Here is a 14,476-nt window from a genome sequence, read left to right on the forward strand (position 1 = left end):
TTCTGTGGCAGCATTCCCTACTGTGGCCCGTGCAAGGCCACCAAACAACAGCCATGCAGCTACACCCTCCTCAGCCCACATCCCGGGACCACCCCTCCCCTTCAGGTCAACAGGGCCTCACGATGGACATGATAACGGGATGCCCAAGGGCTCTGCAAAGCCTTCATGGGGGAATGGACACCCAGAAGCCTTTTCTCCTCTGGAGGGGGCTCTCTGACAAACCAGTGGCTTCCGGAGAGGACGACCAACCCAGGAGAAGCTATGGTCCTGTGTATGCATGCAGACCCCATCAGAGGCCCCATTCGGATCAAGTGGCTCCAACAAAGCACCATGATCCCTCACAGAGTCCTGGCACAACCCCACTGAAGACCAGGGCATGGCTTCCAGCCCTTGAAATAACCAGCAGCATCCTGCCTCCAAGCACCTGAGGATGGGCTCCTGCCTGCCTCTCACCATCTCTAGGCAGGGGGCATGAGCCTTCCCTGCTGACAGGTTTTGGGAAGCCATAAAGCACACACCACAAGGGACCATTCCCTCAGTTGGTGATCATACTCTGGCGCTAGGTGCACAGAGGTCTCTAGAGATGTTCCGCCTGGGGCCAAGGAAGAAAACACTGCCTCGATGTGCTCTCTGACTAGAATACAGCTCTAATGAAGGCATGTGAGTGCACCAGATGTGAGCCCATAAATTTGGGGCAGCAGCAGACATTCCTCCTCGGTAGGCAGGAGGTTGCCAAAAGACTACCCTGTACTGCCTGCTGTGAGGGCGGCCAGCCCATAGTTCAAAATTCTCTGGGGCCTATCGGTAGCAACCAAAAGAGCCACTCACTGCGAAACCTTCTGGCTGTGGTGAGTCCATTCCAAGATTTGGCCTGAAACACAAAATTCAAAGCAGAAAGGCTTAAGGAAAGACTCCACCCATGGCCTCAGAACATGTGGGCCCTGGCACTAGGGAGCAGGATAGAAAACCAAAGGTGGCAACACATCTTGGATATGTGAAAGCCATCTACACTGGGAGGAGTCTCAAGGGATTTCCTCGAGCGAGAGGCTGCTCCAACACCCACACCCAAACCCACACACACACCCACACCCAGGGCTCTGCAATGGACCAAAAATGCAGGCCATCCTGCCCCTGGATCCCTCTGTTAGGCCTCAGCGTAATCCTATTGAGCATGATTTTTTGGTCATCAGCTCTCTTCAGGACCATATGAGTTCTCATCATCGACCCAACTGAGGCCCTCTTCACTCACCTGCGCCCTGCCACATGTGAAGGCTTACCTCAGATGCTTCCTGGAAAGAAGGATGCCTGAAGGGATGTGCCATTCTGTCGAATCCACGTGCTGGGCCAAGGCTCATGGTGATTGCCCTAGGGAACATAGGCCAAACACAGATCTTCATTTCTCTGGGGACGATGGCTGCCAAGAGGTGAGAAGGACAGCTGTGAGAACTCCAACTCCATGCTAGATGCATTGGGGCACGTGTGTGCCACACGCTCATGCATCGAATGATGCTACAAGAAATACCTGCAGCAATACATCCAGGAACATAGGGCCCAAATGTACCTCCACGCAGAGACAGGAACACATAGCTGAAACGCATACAAACAGCTCCCTACATAGCTTCCTTCCTGCCTCCCTTCCTCCAGAATGCTCTAGCTCCCTCCCCTTTGACCCTCGTCCTTGGCTCACTCCCTCCATCCATCCATACTTACAAAGATGAAGGCATGAGTGGACAGGTGGATCAATGCCATCTTATGTACCTTAATACTGTGTCAGGGGCAGATGAAATAACCAGTACGTATATGTCTCCCCAGGGAAGGACTAGCCTCATGGATCCTCCAGGCAGCACAAGGCCTGGCACCAGGTCTGCTTGGTGGGGAAAACACTGGGGGTGTTTCTGGGGGGAATGGAGACATTCCTCTGGGCCCGACCCTGGTGTGGGCAAGTGTGTGCTGGCCGATGTCACACTCGGCTTGTCCATGTGCACAACACCCAGACAATGAGGCCTTTATGTCCCACACAGTGGACATTCACAGGAGCTGGAGGGAGCTCTCTTGGTAGGCAGTGGCTCCCGTAGAGGAAGGCCAGCCCAAGAGATGCCACAGGCCTGTATCTGTATGCAGAACCCATGAAAGGGCCTGTCTGAGAAAACTGGCCTATCTGAGGGCCCATGATCCCTCTCAGAGACCTGGGAAACCCCATTCCAGCAAGGGACCAGCCCTTCAGCTCTCACAAGAGCCAAGAGCATCTAGCTGCCAAGTCCCTGATGAAGGGTCCTTGTTGCCTCTCACCACCTCCAGGCCTGGCCCCACATCCTCCCAACCAACACTTCTTGGAAGTCACTCAAGCACACCCCACAACTGACCATAAGCTCAGTCCATCCTCGTGCTCTGCCTCGACATGCACAGAGATCTGCGTGGTTGCTCCCCAGGGCAACACGTCATGAAATGGTGCCTCCATTGTCAGTCTTACTACACTTCAGGTCAATCGAGTTGAATTTCAAGGCCCGCATTCCGATCTGGTGGATGGGGAGCCATGTCAAGCATTCCTCCTTGGGGACCACAGAGATTCCCAAACAGGGCCAATTTCTTCTGTGGCAGCATTCCCTACTGTGGCCCGTGCAAGGCCACCAAACAACAGCCATGCAGCTACACCCTCCTCAGCCCACATCCCGGGACCACCCCTCCTCTTCAGGTCAACAGGGCCTCACGATGGACATGATAACGGGATGCCCAAGGGCTCTGCAAAGCCTTCATGGGGGAATGGACACCCAGAAGCCTTTTCTCCTCTGGAGGGGGCTCTCTGACAAACCAGTGGCTTCCGGAGAGGACGACCAACCCAGGAGAAGCTATGGTCCTGTGTATGCATGCAGACCCCATCAGAGGCCCCATTCGGATCAAGTGGCTCCAACAAAGCACCATGATCCCTCACAGAGTCCTGGCACAACCCCACTGAAGACCAGGGCATGGCTTCCAGCCCTTGAAATAACCAGCAGCATCCTGCCTCCAAGCACCTGAGGATGGGCTCCTGCCTGCCTCTCACCATCTCTAGGCAGGGGGCATGAGCCTTCCCTGCTGACAGGTTTTGGGAAGCCATAAAGCACACACCACAAGGGACCATTCCCTCAGTTGGTGATCATACTCTGGCGCTAGGTGCACAGAGGTCTCTAGAGATGTTCCGCCTGGGGCCAAGGAAGAAAACACTGCCTCGATGTGCTCTCTGACTAGAATACAGCTCTAATGAAGGCATGTGAGTGCACCAGATGTGAGCCCATAAATTTGGGGCAGCAGCAGACATTCCTCCTCGGTAGGCAGGAGGTTGCCAAAAGACTACCCTGTACTGCCTGCTGTGAGGGCGGCCAGCCCATAGTTCAAAATTCTCTGGGGCCTATCGGTAGCAACCAAAAGAGCCACTCACTGCGAAACCTTCTGGCTGTGGTGAGTCCATTCCAAGATTTGGCCTGAAACACAAAATTCAAAGCAGAAAGGCTTAAGGAAAGACTCCACCCATGGCCTCAGAACATGTGGGCCCTGGCACTAGGGAGCAGGATAGAAAACCAAAGGTGGCAACACATCTTGGATATGTGAAAGCCATCTACACTGGGAGGAGTCTCAAGGGATTTCCTCGAGCGAGAGGCTGCTCCAACACCCACACCCAAACCCACACACACACCCACACCCAGGGCTCTGCAATGGACCAAAAATGCAGGCCATCCTGCCCCTGGATCCCTCTGTTAGGCCTCAGCGTAATCCTATTGAGCATGATTTTTTGGTCATCAGCTCTCTTCAGGACCATATGAGTTCTCATCATCGACCCAACTGAGGCCCTCTTCACTCACCTGCGCCCTGCCACATGTGAAGGCTTACCTCAGATGCTTCCTGGAAAGAAGGATGCCTGAAGGGATGTGCCATTCTGTCGAATCCACGTGCTGGGCCAAGGCTCATGGTGATTGCCCTAGGGAACATAGGCCAAACACAGATCTTCATTTCTCTGGGGACGATGGCTGCCAAGAGGTGAGAAGGACAGCTGTGAGAACTCCAACTCCATGCTAGATGCATTGGGGCACGTGTGTGCCACACGCTCATGCATCGAATGATGCTACAAGAAATACCTGCAGCAATACATCCAGGAACATAGGGCCCAAATGTACCTCCACGCAGAGACAGGAACACATAGCTGAAACGCATACAAACAGCTCCCTACATAGCTTCCTTCCTGCCTCCCTTCCTCCAGAATGCTCTAGCTCCCTCCCCTTTGACCCTCGTCCTTGGCTCACTCCCTCCATCCATCCATACTTACAAAGATGAAGGCATGAGTGGACAGGTGGATCAATGCCATCTTATGTACCTTAATACTGTGTCAGGGGCAGATGAAATAACCAGTACGTATATGTCTCCCCAGGGAAGGACTAGCCTCATGGATCCTCCAGGCAGCACAAGGCCTGGCACCAGGTCTGCTTGGTGGGGAAAACACTGGGGGTGTTTCTGGGGGGAATGGAGACATTCCTCTGGGCCCGACCCTGGTGTGGGCAAGTGTGTGCTGGCCGATGTCACACTCGGCTTGTCCATGTGCACAACACCCAGACAATGAGGCCTTTATGTCCCACACAGTGGACATTCACAGGAGCTGGAGGGAGCTCTCTTGGTAGGCAGTGGCTCCCGTAGAGGAAGGCCAGCCCAAGAGATGCCACAGGCCTGTATCTGTATGCAGAACCCATGAAAGGGCCTGTCTGAGAAAACTGGCCTATCTGAGGGCCCATGATCCCTCTCAGAGACCTGGGAAACCCCATTCCAGCAAGGGACCAGCCCTTCAGCTCTCACAAGAGCCAAGAGCATCTAGCTGCCAAGTCCCTGATGAAGGGTCCTTGTTGCCTCTCACCACCTCCAGGCCTGGCCCCACATCCTCCCAACCAACACTTCTTGGAAGTCACTCAAGCACACCCCACAACTGACCATAAGCTCAGTCCATCCTCGTGCTCTGCCTCGACATGCACAGAGATCTGCGTGGTTGCTCCCCAGGGCAACACGTCATGAAATGGTGCCTCCATGGTCAGTCTTACTACACTTCAGGTCAATCGAGTTGAATTTCAAGGCCCGCATTCCGATCTGGTGGATGGGGAGCCATGTCAAGCATTCCTCCTTGGGGACCACAGAGATTCCCAAACAGGGCCAATTTCTTCTGTGGCAGCATTCCCTACTGTGGCCCGTGCAAGGCCACCAAACAACAGCCATGCAGCTACACCCTCCTCAGCCCACATCCCGGGACCACCCCTCCCCTTCAGGTCAACAGGGCCTCACGATGGACATGATAACGGGATGCCCAAGGGCTCTGCAAAGCCTTCATGGGGGAATGGACACCCAGAAGCCTTTTCTCCTCTGGAGGGGGCTCTCTGACAAACCAGTGGCTTCCGGAGAGGACGACCAACCCAGGAGAAGCTATGGTCCTGTGTATGCATGCAGACCCCATCAGAGGCCCCATTCGGATCAAGTGGCTCCAACAAAGCACCATGATCCCTCACAGAGTCCTGGCACAACCCCACTGAAGACCAGGGCATGGCTTCCAGCCCTTGAAATAACCAGCAGCATCCTGCCTCCAAGCACCTGAGGATGGTCTCCTGCCTTCCTCTCACCATCTCTAGGCAGGGGGCATGAGCCTTCCCTGCTGACAGGTTTTGGGAAGCCATAAAGCACACACCACAAGGGACCATTCCCTCAGTTGGTGATCATACTCTGGCGCTAGGTGCACAGAGGTCTCTAGAGATGTTCCGCCTGGGGCCAAGGAAGAAAACACTGCCTCGATGTGCTCTCTGACTAGAATACAGCTCTAATGAAGGCATGTGAGTGCACCAGATGTGAGCCCATAAATTTGGGGCAGCAGCAGACATTCCTCCTCGGTAGGCAGGAGGTTGCCAAAAGACTACCCTGTACTGGCTGCTGTGAGGGCGGCCAGCCCATAGTTCAAAATTCTCTGGGGCCTATCAGTAGCAACCAAAAGAGCCACTCACTGCGAAACCTTCTGGCTGTGGTGAGTCCATGCCAAGGCTTGGCCTGAAACACAAAATTCAAAGCAGAAAGGCTTAAGGAAAGACTCCACCCATGGCCTCAGAACATGTGGGCCCTGGCACTAGGGAGCAGGATAGAAAACCAAAGGTGGCAACACATCTTGGATATGTGGAAGCCATCTACACTGGGAGGAGTCTCAAGGGATTTCCTCGAGCGAGAGGCTGCTCCAACACCCACACCCAAACCCACACACACACCCACACCCAGGGCTCTGCAATGGACCAAAAATGCAGGCCATCCTGCCCCTGGATCCCTCTGTTAGGCCTCAGCGTAATCCTATTGAGCATGATTTTTTGGTCATCAGCTCTCTTCAGGACCATATGAGTTCTCATCATCGACCCAACTGAGGCCCTCTTCACTCACCTGCGCCCTGCCACATGTGAAGGCTTACCTCAGATGCTTCCTGGAAAGAAGGATGCCTGAAGGGATGTGCCATTCTGTCGAATCCACGTGCTGGGCCAAGGCTCATGGTGATTGCCCTAGGGAACATAGGCCAAACACAGATCTTCATTTCTCTGGGGACGATGGCTGCCAAGAGGTGAGAAGGACAGCTGTGAGAACTCCAACTCCATGCTAGATGCATTGGGGCACGTGTGTGCCACACGCTCATGCATCGAATGATGCTACAAGAAATACCTGCAGCAATACATCCAGGAACATAGGGCCCAAATGTACCTCCACGCAGAGACAGGAACACATAGCTGAAACGCATACAAACAGCTCCCTACATAGCTTCCTTCCTGCCTCCCTTCCTCCAGAATGCTCTAGCTCCCTCCCCTTTGACCCTCGTCCTTGGCTCACTCCCTCCATCCATCCATACTTACAAAGATGAAGGCATGAGTGGACAGGTGGATCAATGCCATCTTATGTACCTTAATACTGTGTCAGGGGCAGATGAAATAACCAGTACGTATATGTCTCCCCAGGGAAGGACTAGCCTCATGGATCCTCCAGGCAGCACAAGGCCTGGCACCAGGTCTGCTTGGTGGGGAAAACCCTGGGGGTGTTTCTGGGGGGAATGGAGACATTCCTCTGGGCCCGACCCTGGTGTGGGCAAGTGTGTGCTGGCCGATGTCACACTCGGCTTGTCCATGTGCACAACACCCAGACAATGAGGCCTTTATGTCCCACACAGTGGACATTCACAGGAGCTGGAGGGAGCTCTCTTGGTAGGCAGTGGCTCCCGTAGAGGAAGGCCAGCCCAAGAGATGCCACAGGCCTGTATCTGTATGCAGAACCCATGAAAGGGCCTGTCTGAGAAAACTGGCCTATCTGAGGGCCCATGATCCCTCTCAGAGACCTGGGAAACCCCATTCCAGCAAGGGACCAGCCCTTCAGCTCTCACAAGAGCCAAGAGCATCTAGCTGCCAAGTCCCTGATGAAGGGTCCTTGTTGCCTCTCACCACCTCCAGGCCTGGCCCCACATCCTCCCAACCAACACTTCTTGGAAGTCACTCAAGCACACCCCACAACTGACCATAAGCTCAGTCCATCCTCGTGCTCTGCCTCGACATGCACAGAGATCTGCGTGGTTGCTCCCCAGGGCAACACGTCATGAAATGGTGCCTCCATTGTCAGTCTTACTACACTTCAGGTCAATCGAGTTGAATTTCAAGGCCCGCATTCCGATCTGGTGGATGGGGAGCCATGTCAAGCATTCCTCCTTGGGGACCACAGAGATTCCCAAACAGGGCCAATTTCTTCTGTGGCAGCATTCCCTACTGTGGCCCGTGCAAGGCCACCAAACAACAGCCATGCAGCTACACCCTCCTCAGCCCACATCCCGGGACCACCCCTCCCCTTCAGGTCAACAGGGCCTCACGATGGACATGATAACGGGATGCCCAAGGGCTCTGCAAAGCCTTCATGGGGGAATGGACACCCAGAAGCCTTTTCTCCTCTGGAGGGGGCTCTCTGACAAACCAGTGGCTTCCGGAGAGGACGACCAACCCAGGAGAAGCTATGGTCCTGTGTATGCATGCAGACCCCATCAGAGGCCCCATTCGGATCAAGTGGCTCCAACAAAGCACCATGATCCCTCACAGAGTCCTGGCACAACCCCACTGAAGACCAGGGCATGGCTTCCAGCCCTTGAAATAACCAGCAGCATCCTGCCTCCAAGCACCTGAGGATGGTCTCCTGCCTTCCTCTCACCATCTCTAGGCAGGGGGCATGAGCCTTCCCTGCTGACAGGTTTTGGGAAGCCATAAAGCACACACCACAAGGGACCATTCCCTCAGTTGGTGATCATACTCTGGCGCTAGGTGCACAGAGGTCTCTAGAGATGTTCCGCCTGGGGCCAAGGAAGAAAACACTGCCTCGATGTGCTCTCTGACTAGAATACAGCTCTAATGAAGGCATGTGAGTGCACCAGATGTGAGCCCATAAATTTGGGGCAGCAGCAGACATTCCTCCTCGGTAGGCAGGAGGTTGCCAAAAGACTACCCTGTACTGGCTGCTGTGAGGGCGGCCAGCCCATAGTTCAAAATTCTCTGGGGCCTATCAGTAGCAACCAAAAGAGCCACTCACTGCGAAACCTTCTCGCTGTGGTGAGTCCATGCCAAGGCTTGGCCTGAAACACAAAATTCAAAGCAGAAAGGCTTAAGGAAAGACTCCACCCATGGCCTCAGAACATGTGGGCCCTGGCACTAGGGAGCAGGATAGAAAACCAAAGGTGGCAACACATCTTGGATATGTGGAAGCCATCTACACTGGGAGGAGTCTCAAGGGATTTCCTCGAGCGAGAGGCTGCTCCAACACCCACACCCAAACCCACACACACACCCACACCCAGGGCTCTGCAATGGACCAAAAATGCAGGCCATCCTGCCCCTGGATCCCTCTGTTAGGCCTCAGCGTAATCCTATTGAGCATGATTTTTTGGTCATCAGCTCTCTTCAGGACCATATGAGTTCTCATCATCGACCCAACTGAGGCCCTCTTCACTCACCTGCGCCCTGCCACATGTGAAGGCTTACCTCAGATGCTTCCTGGAAAGAAGGATGCCTGAAGGGATGTGCCATTCTGTCGAATCCACGTGCTGGGCCAAGGCTCATGGTGATTGCCCTAGGGAACATAGGCCAAACACAGATCTTCATTTCTCTGGGGACGATGGCTGCCAAGAGGTGAGAAGGACAGCTGTGAGAACTCCAACTCCATGCTAGATGCATTGGGGCACGTGTGTGCCACACGCTCATGCATCGAATGATGCTACAAGAAATACCTGCAGCAATACATCCAGGAACATAGGGCCCAAATGTACCTCCACGCAGAGACAGGAACACATAGCTGAAACGCATACAAACAGCTCCCTACATAGCTTCCTTCCTGCCTCCCTTCCTCCAGAATGCTCTAGCTCCCTCCCCTTTGACCCTCGTCCTTGGCTCACTCCCTCCATCCATCCATACTTACAAAGATGAAGGCATGAGTGGACAGGTGGATCAATGCCATCTTATGTACCTTAATACTGTGTCAGGGGCAGATGAAATAACCAGTACGTATATGTCTCCCCAGGGAAGGACTAGCCTCATGGATCCTCCAGGCAGCACAAGGCCTGGCACCAGGTCTGCTTGGTGGGGAAAACACTGGGGGTGTTTCTGGGGGGAATGGAGACATTCCTCTGGGCCCGACCCTGGTGTGGGCAAGCGTGTGCTGGCCGATGTCACACTCGGCTTGTCCATGTGCACAACACCCAGACAATGAGGCCTTTATGTCCCACACAGTGGACATTCACAGGAGCTGGAGGGAGCTCTCTTGGTAGGCAGTGGCTCCCGTAGAGGAAGGCCAGCCCAAGAGATGCCACAGGCCTTTATCTGTATGCAGAACCCATGAAAGGGCCTGTCTGAGAAAACTGGCCTATCTGAGGGCCCATGATCCCTCACAGAGACCTGGGAAACCCCATTCCAGCAAGGGACCAGCCCTTCAGCTCTCACAAGAGCCAAGAGCATCTAGCTGCCAAGTCGCTGATGAAGGGTCCTTGTTGCCTCTCACCACCTCCAGGCCTGGCCCCACATCCTCCCAACCAACACTTCTTGGAAGTCACTCAAGCACACCCCACAACTGACCATAAGCTCAGTCCATCCTCGTGCTCTGCCTCGACATGCACAGAGATCTGCGTGGTTGCTTCCCAGGGTAACACGTAATGAAATGGTGCCTCCATGCTCACTCTTACTACACTTCAGGTCAATCGAGTTGAATTTCAAGGCCCGCATTCCGATCTGGTGGATGGGGAGCCATGTCAAGCATTCCTCCTTGGGGACCACAGAGATTCCCAAACAGGGCCAATTTCTTCTGTGGCAGCATTCCCTACTGTGGCCCGTGCAAGGCCACCAAACAACAGCCATGCAGCTACACCCTCCTCAGCCCACATCCCGGGACCACCCCTCCCCTTCAGGTCAACAGGGCCTCACGATGGACATGATAACGGGATGCCCAAGGGCTCTGCAAAGCCTTCATGAGGGAATGGACACCCAGAAGCCTTTTCTCCTCTGGAGGGGGCTCTCTGACAAACCAGTGGCTTCCGGAGAGGACGACCAACCCAGGAGAAGCTATGGTCCTGTGTATGCATGCAGACCCCATCAGAGGCCCCATTCGGATCAAGTGGCTCCAACAAAGCACCATGATCCCTCACAGAGTCCTGGCACAACCCCATTGAAGACCACGGCATGGCTTCCAGCCCTTGAAATAACCAGCAGCATCCTGCCTCCAAGCACCTGAGGATGAGCTCCTGCCTGCCTCTCACCATCTCTAGGCAGGGGGCATGAGCCTTCCCTACTGACAGGTTTTGGGAAGCCATAAAGCACACACCACAAGGGACCATTCCCTCAGTTGGTGATCATACTCTGGCGCTAGGTGCACAGAGGTCTCTAGAGATGTTCCGCCTGGGGCCAAGGAAGAAAACACTGCCTCGATGTGCTCTCTGACTAGAATACAGCTCTAATGAAGGCATGTGAGTGCACCAGATGTGAGCCCATAAATTTGGGGCAGCAGCAGACATTCCTCCTTGGTAGGCAGGAGGTTGCCAAAAAACTACCCTGTACTGCCTGCTGTGAGGGCGGCCAGCCCATAGTTCAAAATTCTCTGGGGCCTATCGGTAGCAACCAAAAGAGCCACTCACTGCGGAACATTCTGGCTGTGGTGAGTCCATTCCAAGGCTTGGCCTGAAACACAAAATTCAAAGCAGAAAGGCTTAAGGAAAGACTCCACCCATGGCTTCAGAACATGTGGGCCCTGGCACTATGGAGCAGGATAGAAAACCAAAGGTGGCAACACATCTTGGATATGTGGAAGCCATCTACACTGGGAGGAGTCTCAAGGGATTTCCTCGAGCGAGAGGCTGCTCCAACACCCACACCCAAACCCACAACCACACCCACACACAGGGCTCTGCAATGGACCAAAAATGCAGGCCATCCTGCCCCTGGATCCCTCTGTTAGGCCTCAGCGTAATCCTATTGAGCATGATTTTTTGGTCATCAGCTCTCTTCAGGACCATATGAGTTCTCATCATCGACCCAACTGAGGCCCTCCTCACTCACCTGCGCCCTGCCACATGTGAAGGCTTACCTCAGATGCTTCCTGGAAAGAAGGATGCCTGAAGGGATGTGCCATTCTGTCGAATCCACGTGCTGGACCAAGGCTCATGGTGATTGCCCTAGGGAACATAGGCCAAACACAGATCTTCATTTCTCTGGGGACGATGGCTGCCAAGAGGTGAGAAGGACAGCTGTGAGAACTCCAACTCCATGCTAGATGCATTGGGGGACGTGTGTGCCACACGCTCATGCATCGAATGATGCTACAAGAAATACCTGCAGCAATACATCCAGGAACATAGGGCCCAAATGTACCTCCACGCAGAGACAGGAACACATAGCTGAAACGCATACAAACAGCTCCCTACATAGCTTCCTTCCTGCCTCCCTTCCTCCAGAATGCTCTAGCTCCCTCCCCTTTGACCCTCGTCCTTGGCTCACTCCCTCCATCCATCCATACTTACAAAGATGAAGGCATGAGTGGACAGGTGGATCAATGCCATCTTATGTACCTTAATACTGTGTCAGGGGCAGATGAAATAACCAGTACGTATATGTCTCCCCAGGGAAGGACTAGCCTCATGGATCCTCCAGGCAGCACAAGGCCTGGCACCAGGTCTGCTTGGTGGGGAAAACCCTGGGGGTGTTTCTGGGGGGAATGGAGACATTCCTCTGGGCCCGACCCTGGTGTGGGCAAGCGTGTGCTGGCCGATGTCACACTCGGCTTGTCCATGTGCACAACACCCAGACAATGAGGCCTTTATGTCCCACACAGTGGACATTCACAGGAGCTGGAGGGAGCTCTCTTGGTAGGCAGTGGCTCCCGTAGAGGAAGGCCAGCCCAAGAGATGCCACAGGCCTGTATCTGTATGCAGAACCCATGAAAGGGCCTGTCTGAGAAAACTGGCCTATCTGAGGGCCCATGATCCCTCACAGAGACCTGGGAAACCCCATTCCAGCAAGGGACCAGCCCTTCAGCTCTCACAAAGCCAAGAGCATCTAGCTGCCAAGTCCCTGATCAAGGGTCCTTGTTGCCTCTCACCACCTCCAGGCCTGGCCCCACATCCTCCCAACCAACACTTCTTGGAAGTCACTCAAGCACACCCCACAACGGACCATAAGCTCAGTCCATCCTCATGCTCTGCCTCGACATGCACAGAGATCTGCGTGGTTGCTCCCCAGGGCAACACGTATTGAAATGGTGCCTCCATGGTCAGTCTTACTACACTTCAGGTCAATCGAGTTGAATTTCAAGGCCTGCATTCCGATCTGGTGGATGGGGAGCCATGTCAAGCATTCCTCCTTGGGGACCACAGAGATTCCCAAACAGGGCCAATTTCTTCTGTGGCAGCATTCCCTACTGTGGCCCGTGCAAGGCCACCAAACAACAGCCATGCAGCTACACCCTCCACAGCCCACATCCCGGGACCACTCCTCCCCTTCAGGTCAACAGGGCCTCACGCTGGACATGATAACGGGATGCCCAAGGGCTCTGCAAAGCCTTCATGGGGGAATGGACACCCAGAAGCCTTTTCTCCTCTGGAGGGGGCTCTCTGACAAACCAGTGGCTTCCGGAGAGGACGACCAACCCAGGAGAAGCTATGGTCCTGTGTATGCATGCAGACCCCATCAGAGGCCCCATTCGGATCAAGTGGCTCCAACAAAGCACCATGATCCCTCACAGAGTCCTGGCACAACCCCATTGAAGACCACAGCATGGCTTCCAACCCTTGAAATAACCAGCAGCATCCTGCCTCCAAGCACCTGAGGATGGGCTCCTGCCTGCCTCTCACCATCTCTAGGCAGGGGGCATGAGCCTTCCCTACTAACAGGTTTTGGGAAGCCATAAAGCCCACACCACAAGGGACCATTCCCTCAGTTGGTGATCATACTCTGGCACTAGGTGCACAGAGGTCTCTAGAGATGTTCCGCCTGGGGCCAAGGAAGAAAACACTGCCTCGATGTGCTCTCTGACTAGAATACAGCTCTAATGAAGGCATGTGAGTGCACCAGATGTGAGCCCATAAATTTGGGGCAGCAGCAGACATTCCTCCTTGGTAGGCAGGAGGTTGCCAAAAGACTACCCTGTACTGCCTGCTGTGAGGGCGGCCAGCCCATAGTTCAAAATTCTCTGGGGCCTATCAGTAGCAACCAAAAGAGCCACTCACTGCCTAACATTCTGGCTGTGGTGAGTCCATTCCAAGATTTGGCCTGAAACACAAAATTCAAAGCAGAAAGGCTTAAGGAAAGACTCCACCCATGGCTTCAGAACATGTGGGCCCTGGCACTATGGAGCAGGATAGAAAACCAAAGGTGGCAACACATCTTGGATATGTGGAAGCCATCTACACTGGGAGGAGTCTCAAGGGATTTCCTCGAGCGAGAGGCTGCTCCAACACCCACACCCAAACCCACACACACACCCACACCCAGGGCTCTGCAATGGACCAAAAATGCAGGCCATCCTGCCCCTGGATCCCTCTGTTAGGCCTCAGCGTAATCCTATTGAGCATGATTTTTTGGTCATCAGCTCTCTTCAGGACCATATGAGTTCTCATCATCGACCCAACTGAGGCCCTCCTCACTCACCTGCGCCCTGCCACATGTGAAGGCTTACCTCAGATGCTTCCTGGAAAGAAGGATGCCTGAAGGGATGTGCCATTCTGTCGAATCCACGTGCTGGGCCAAGGCTCATGGTGATTGCCCTAGGGAACATAGGCCAAACACAGATCTTCATTTCTCTGGGGACGATGGCTGCCAAGAGGTGAGAAGGACAGCTGTGAGAACTCCAACTCCATGCTAGATGCATTGGGGGACGTGTGTGCCACACGCTCATGCATCGAATGATGCTACAAGAAATACCTGCAGCAATACATCCAGGA

The 14,476-nt window shown here is 54.2% G+C and overlaps 6 non-coding genes across 6 annotated transcripts; all 6 read right to left on the minus strand.

Annotated features, from left to right (window-relative positions):
• Positions 1 to 1,146: 1,146 nt before the first annotated feature.
• On the minus strand, positions 1,147 to 1,227 carry LOC130847406 (small nucleolar RNA SNORD115). Its single transcript, XR_009052170.1, has one exon. It is a non-coding gene; the product is annotated as a small nucleolar RNA SNORD115 (small nucleolar RNA).
• Positions 1,228 to 3,733: 2,506 nt separating this feature from the next.
• On the minus strand, positions 3,734 to 3,814 carry LOC130847407 (small nucleolar RNA SNORD115). The gene has a single exon (XR_009052171.1). It is a non-coding gene; the product is annotated as a small nucleolar RNA SNORD115 (small nucleolar RNA).
• A 2,506-nt stretch (positions 3,815 to 6,320) lies between these two features.
• LOC130847408 (small nucleolar RNA SNORD115) lies at positions 6,321 to 6,401 on the minus strand. The gene has a single exon (XR_009052172.1). It is a non-coding gene; the product is annotated as a small nucleolar RNA SNORD115 (small nucleolar RNA).
• A 2,506-nt stretch (positions 6,402 to 8,907) lies between these two features.
• LOC130847409 (small nucleolar RNA SNORD115) lies at positions 8,908 to 8,988 on the minus strand. The gene has a single exon (XR_009052173.1). It is a non-coding gene; the product is annotated as a small nucleolar RNA SNORD115 (small nucleolar RNA).
• Positions 8,989 to 11,494: 2,506 nt separating this feature from the next.
• LOC130847410 (small nucleolar RNA SNORD115) lies at positions 11,495 to 11,575 on the minus strand. The gene has a single exon (XR_009052174.1). It is a non-coding gene; the product is annotated as a small nucleolar RNA SNORD115 (small nucleolar RNA).
• A 2,505-nt stretch (positions 11,576 to 14,080) lies between these two features.
• LOC130847412 (small nucleolar RNA SNORD115) lies at positions 14,081 to 14,161 on the minus strand. Its single transcript, XR_009052176.1, has one exon. It is a non-coding gene; the product is annotated as a small nucleolar RNA SNORD115 (small nucleolar RNA).
• Positions 14,162 to 14,476: the final 315 nt, after the last annotated feature.

This window comes from Hippopotamus amphibius, chromosome 2 (genome assembly GCF_030028045.1).
Source record: "Hippopotamus amphibius kiboko isolate mHipAmp2 chromosome 2, mHipAmp2.hap2, whole genome shotgun sequence".
Lineage (NCBI taxonomy): Eukaryota > Metazoa > Chordata > Mammalia > Artiodactyla > Hippopotamidae > Hippopotamus > Hippopotamus amphibius.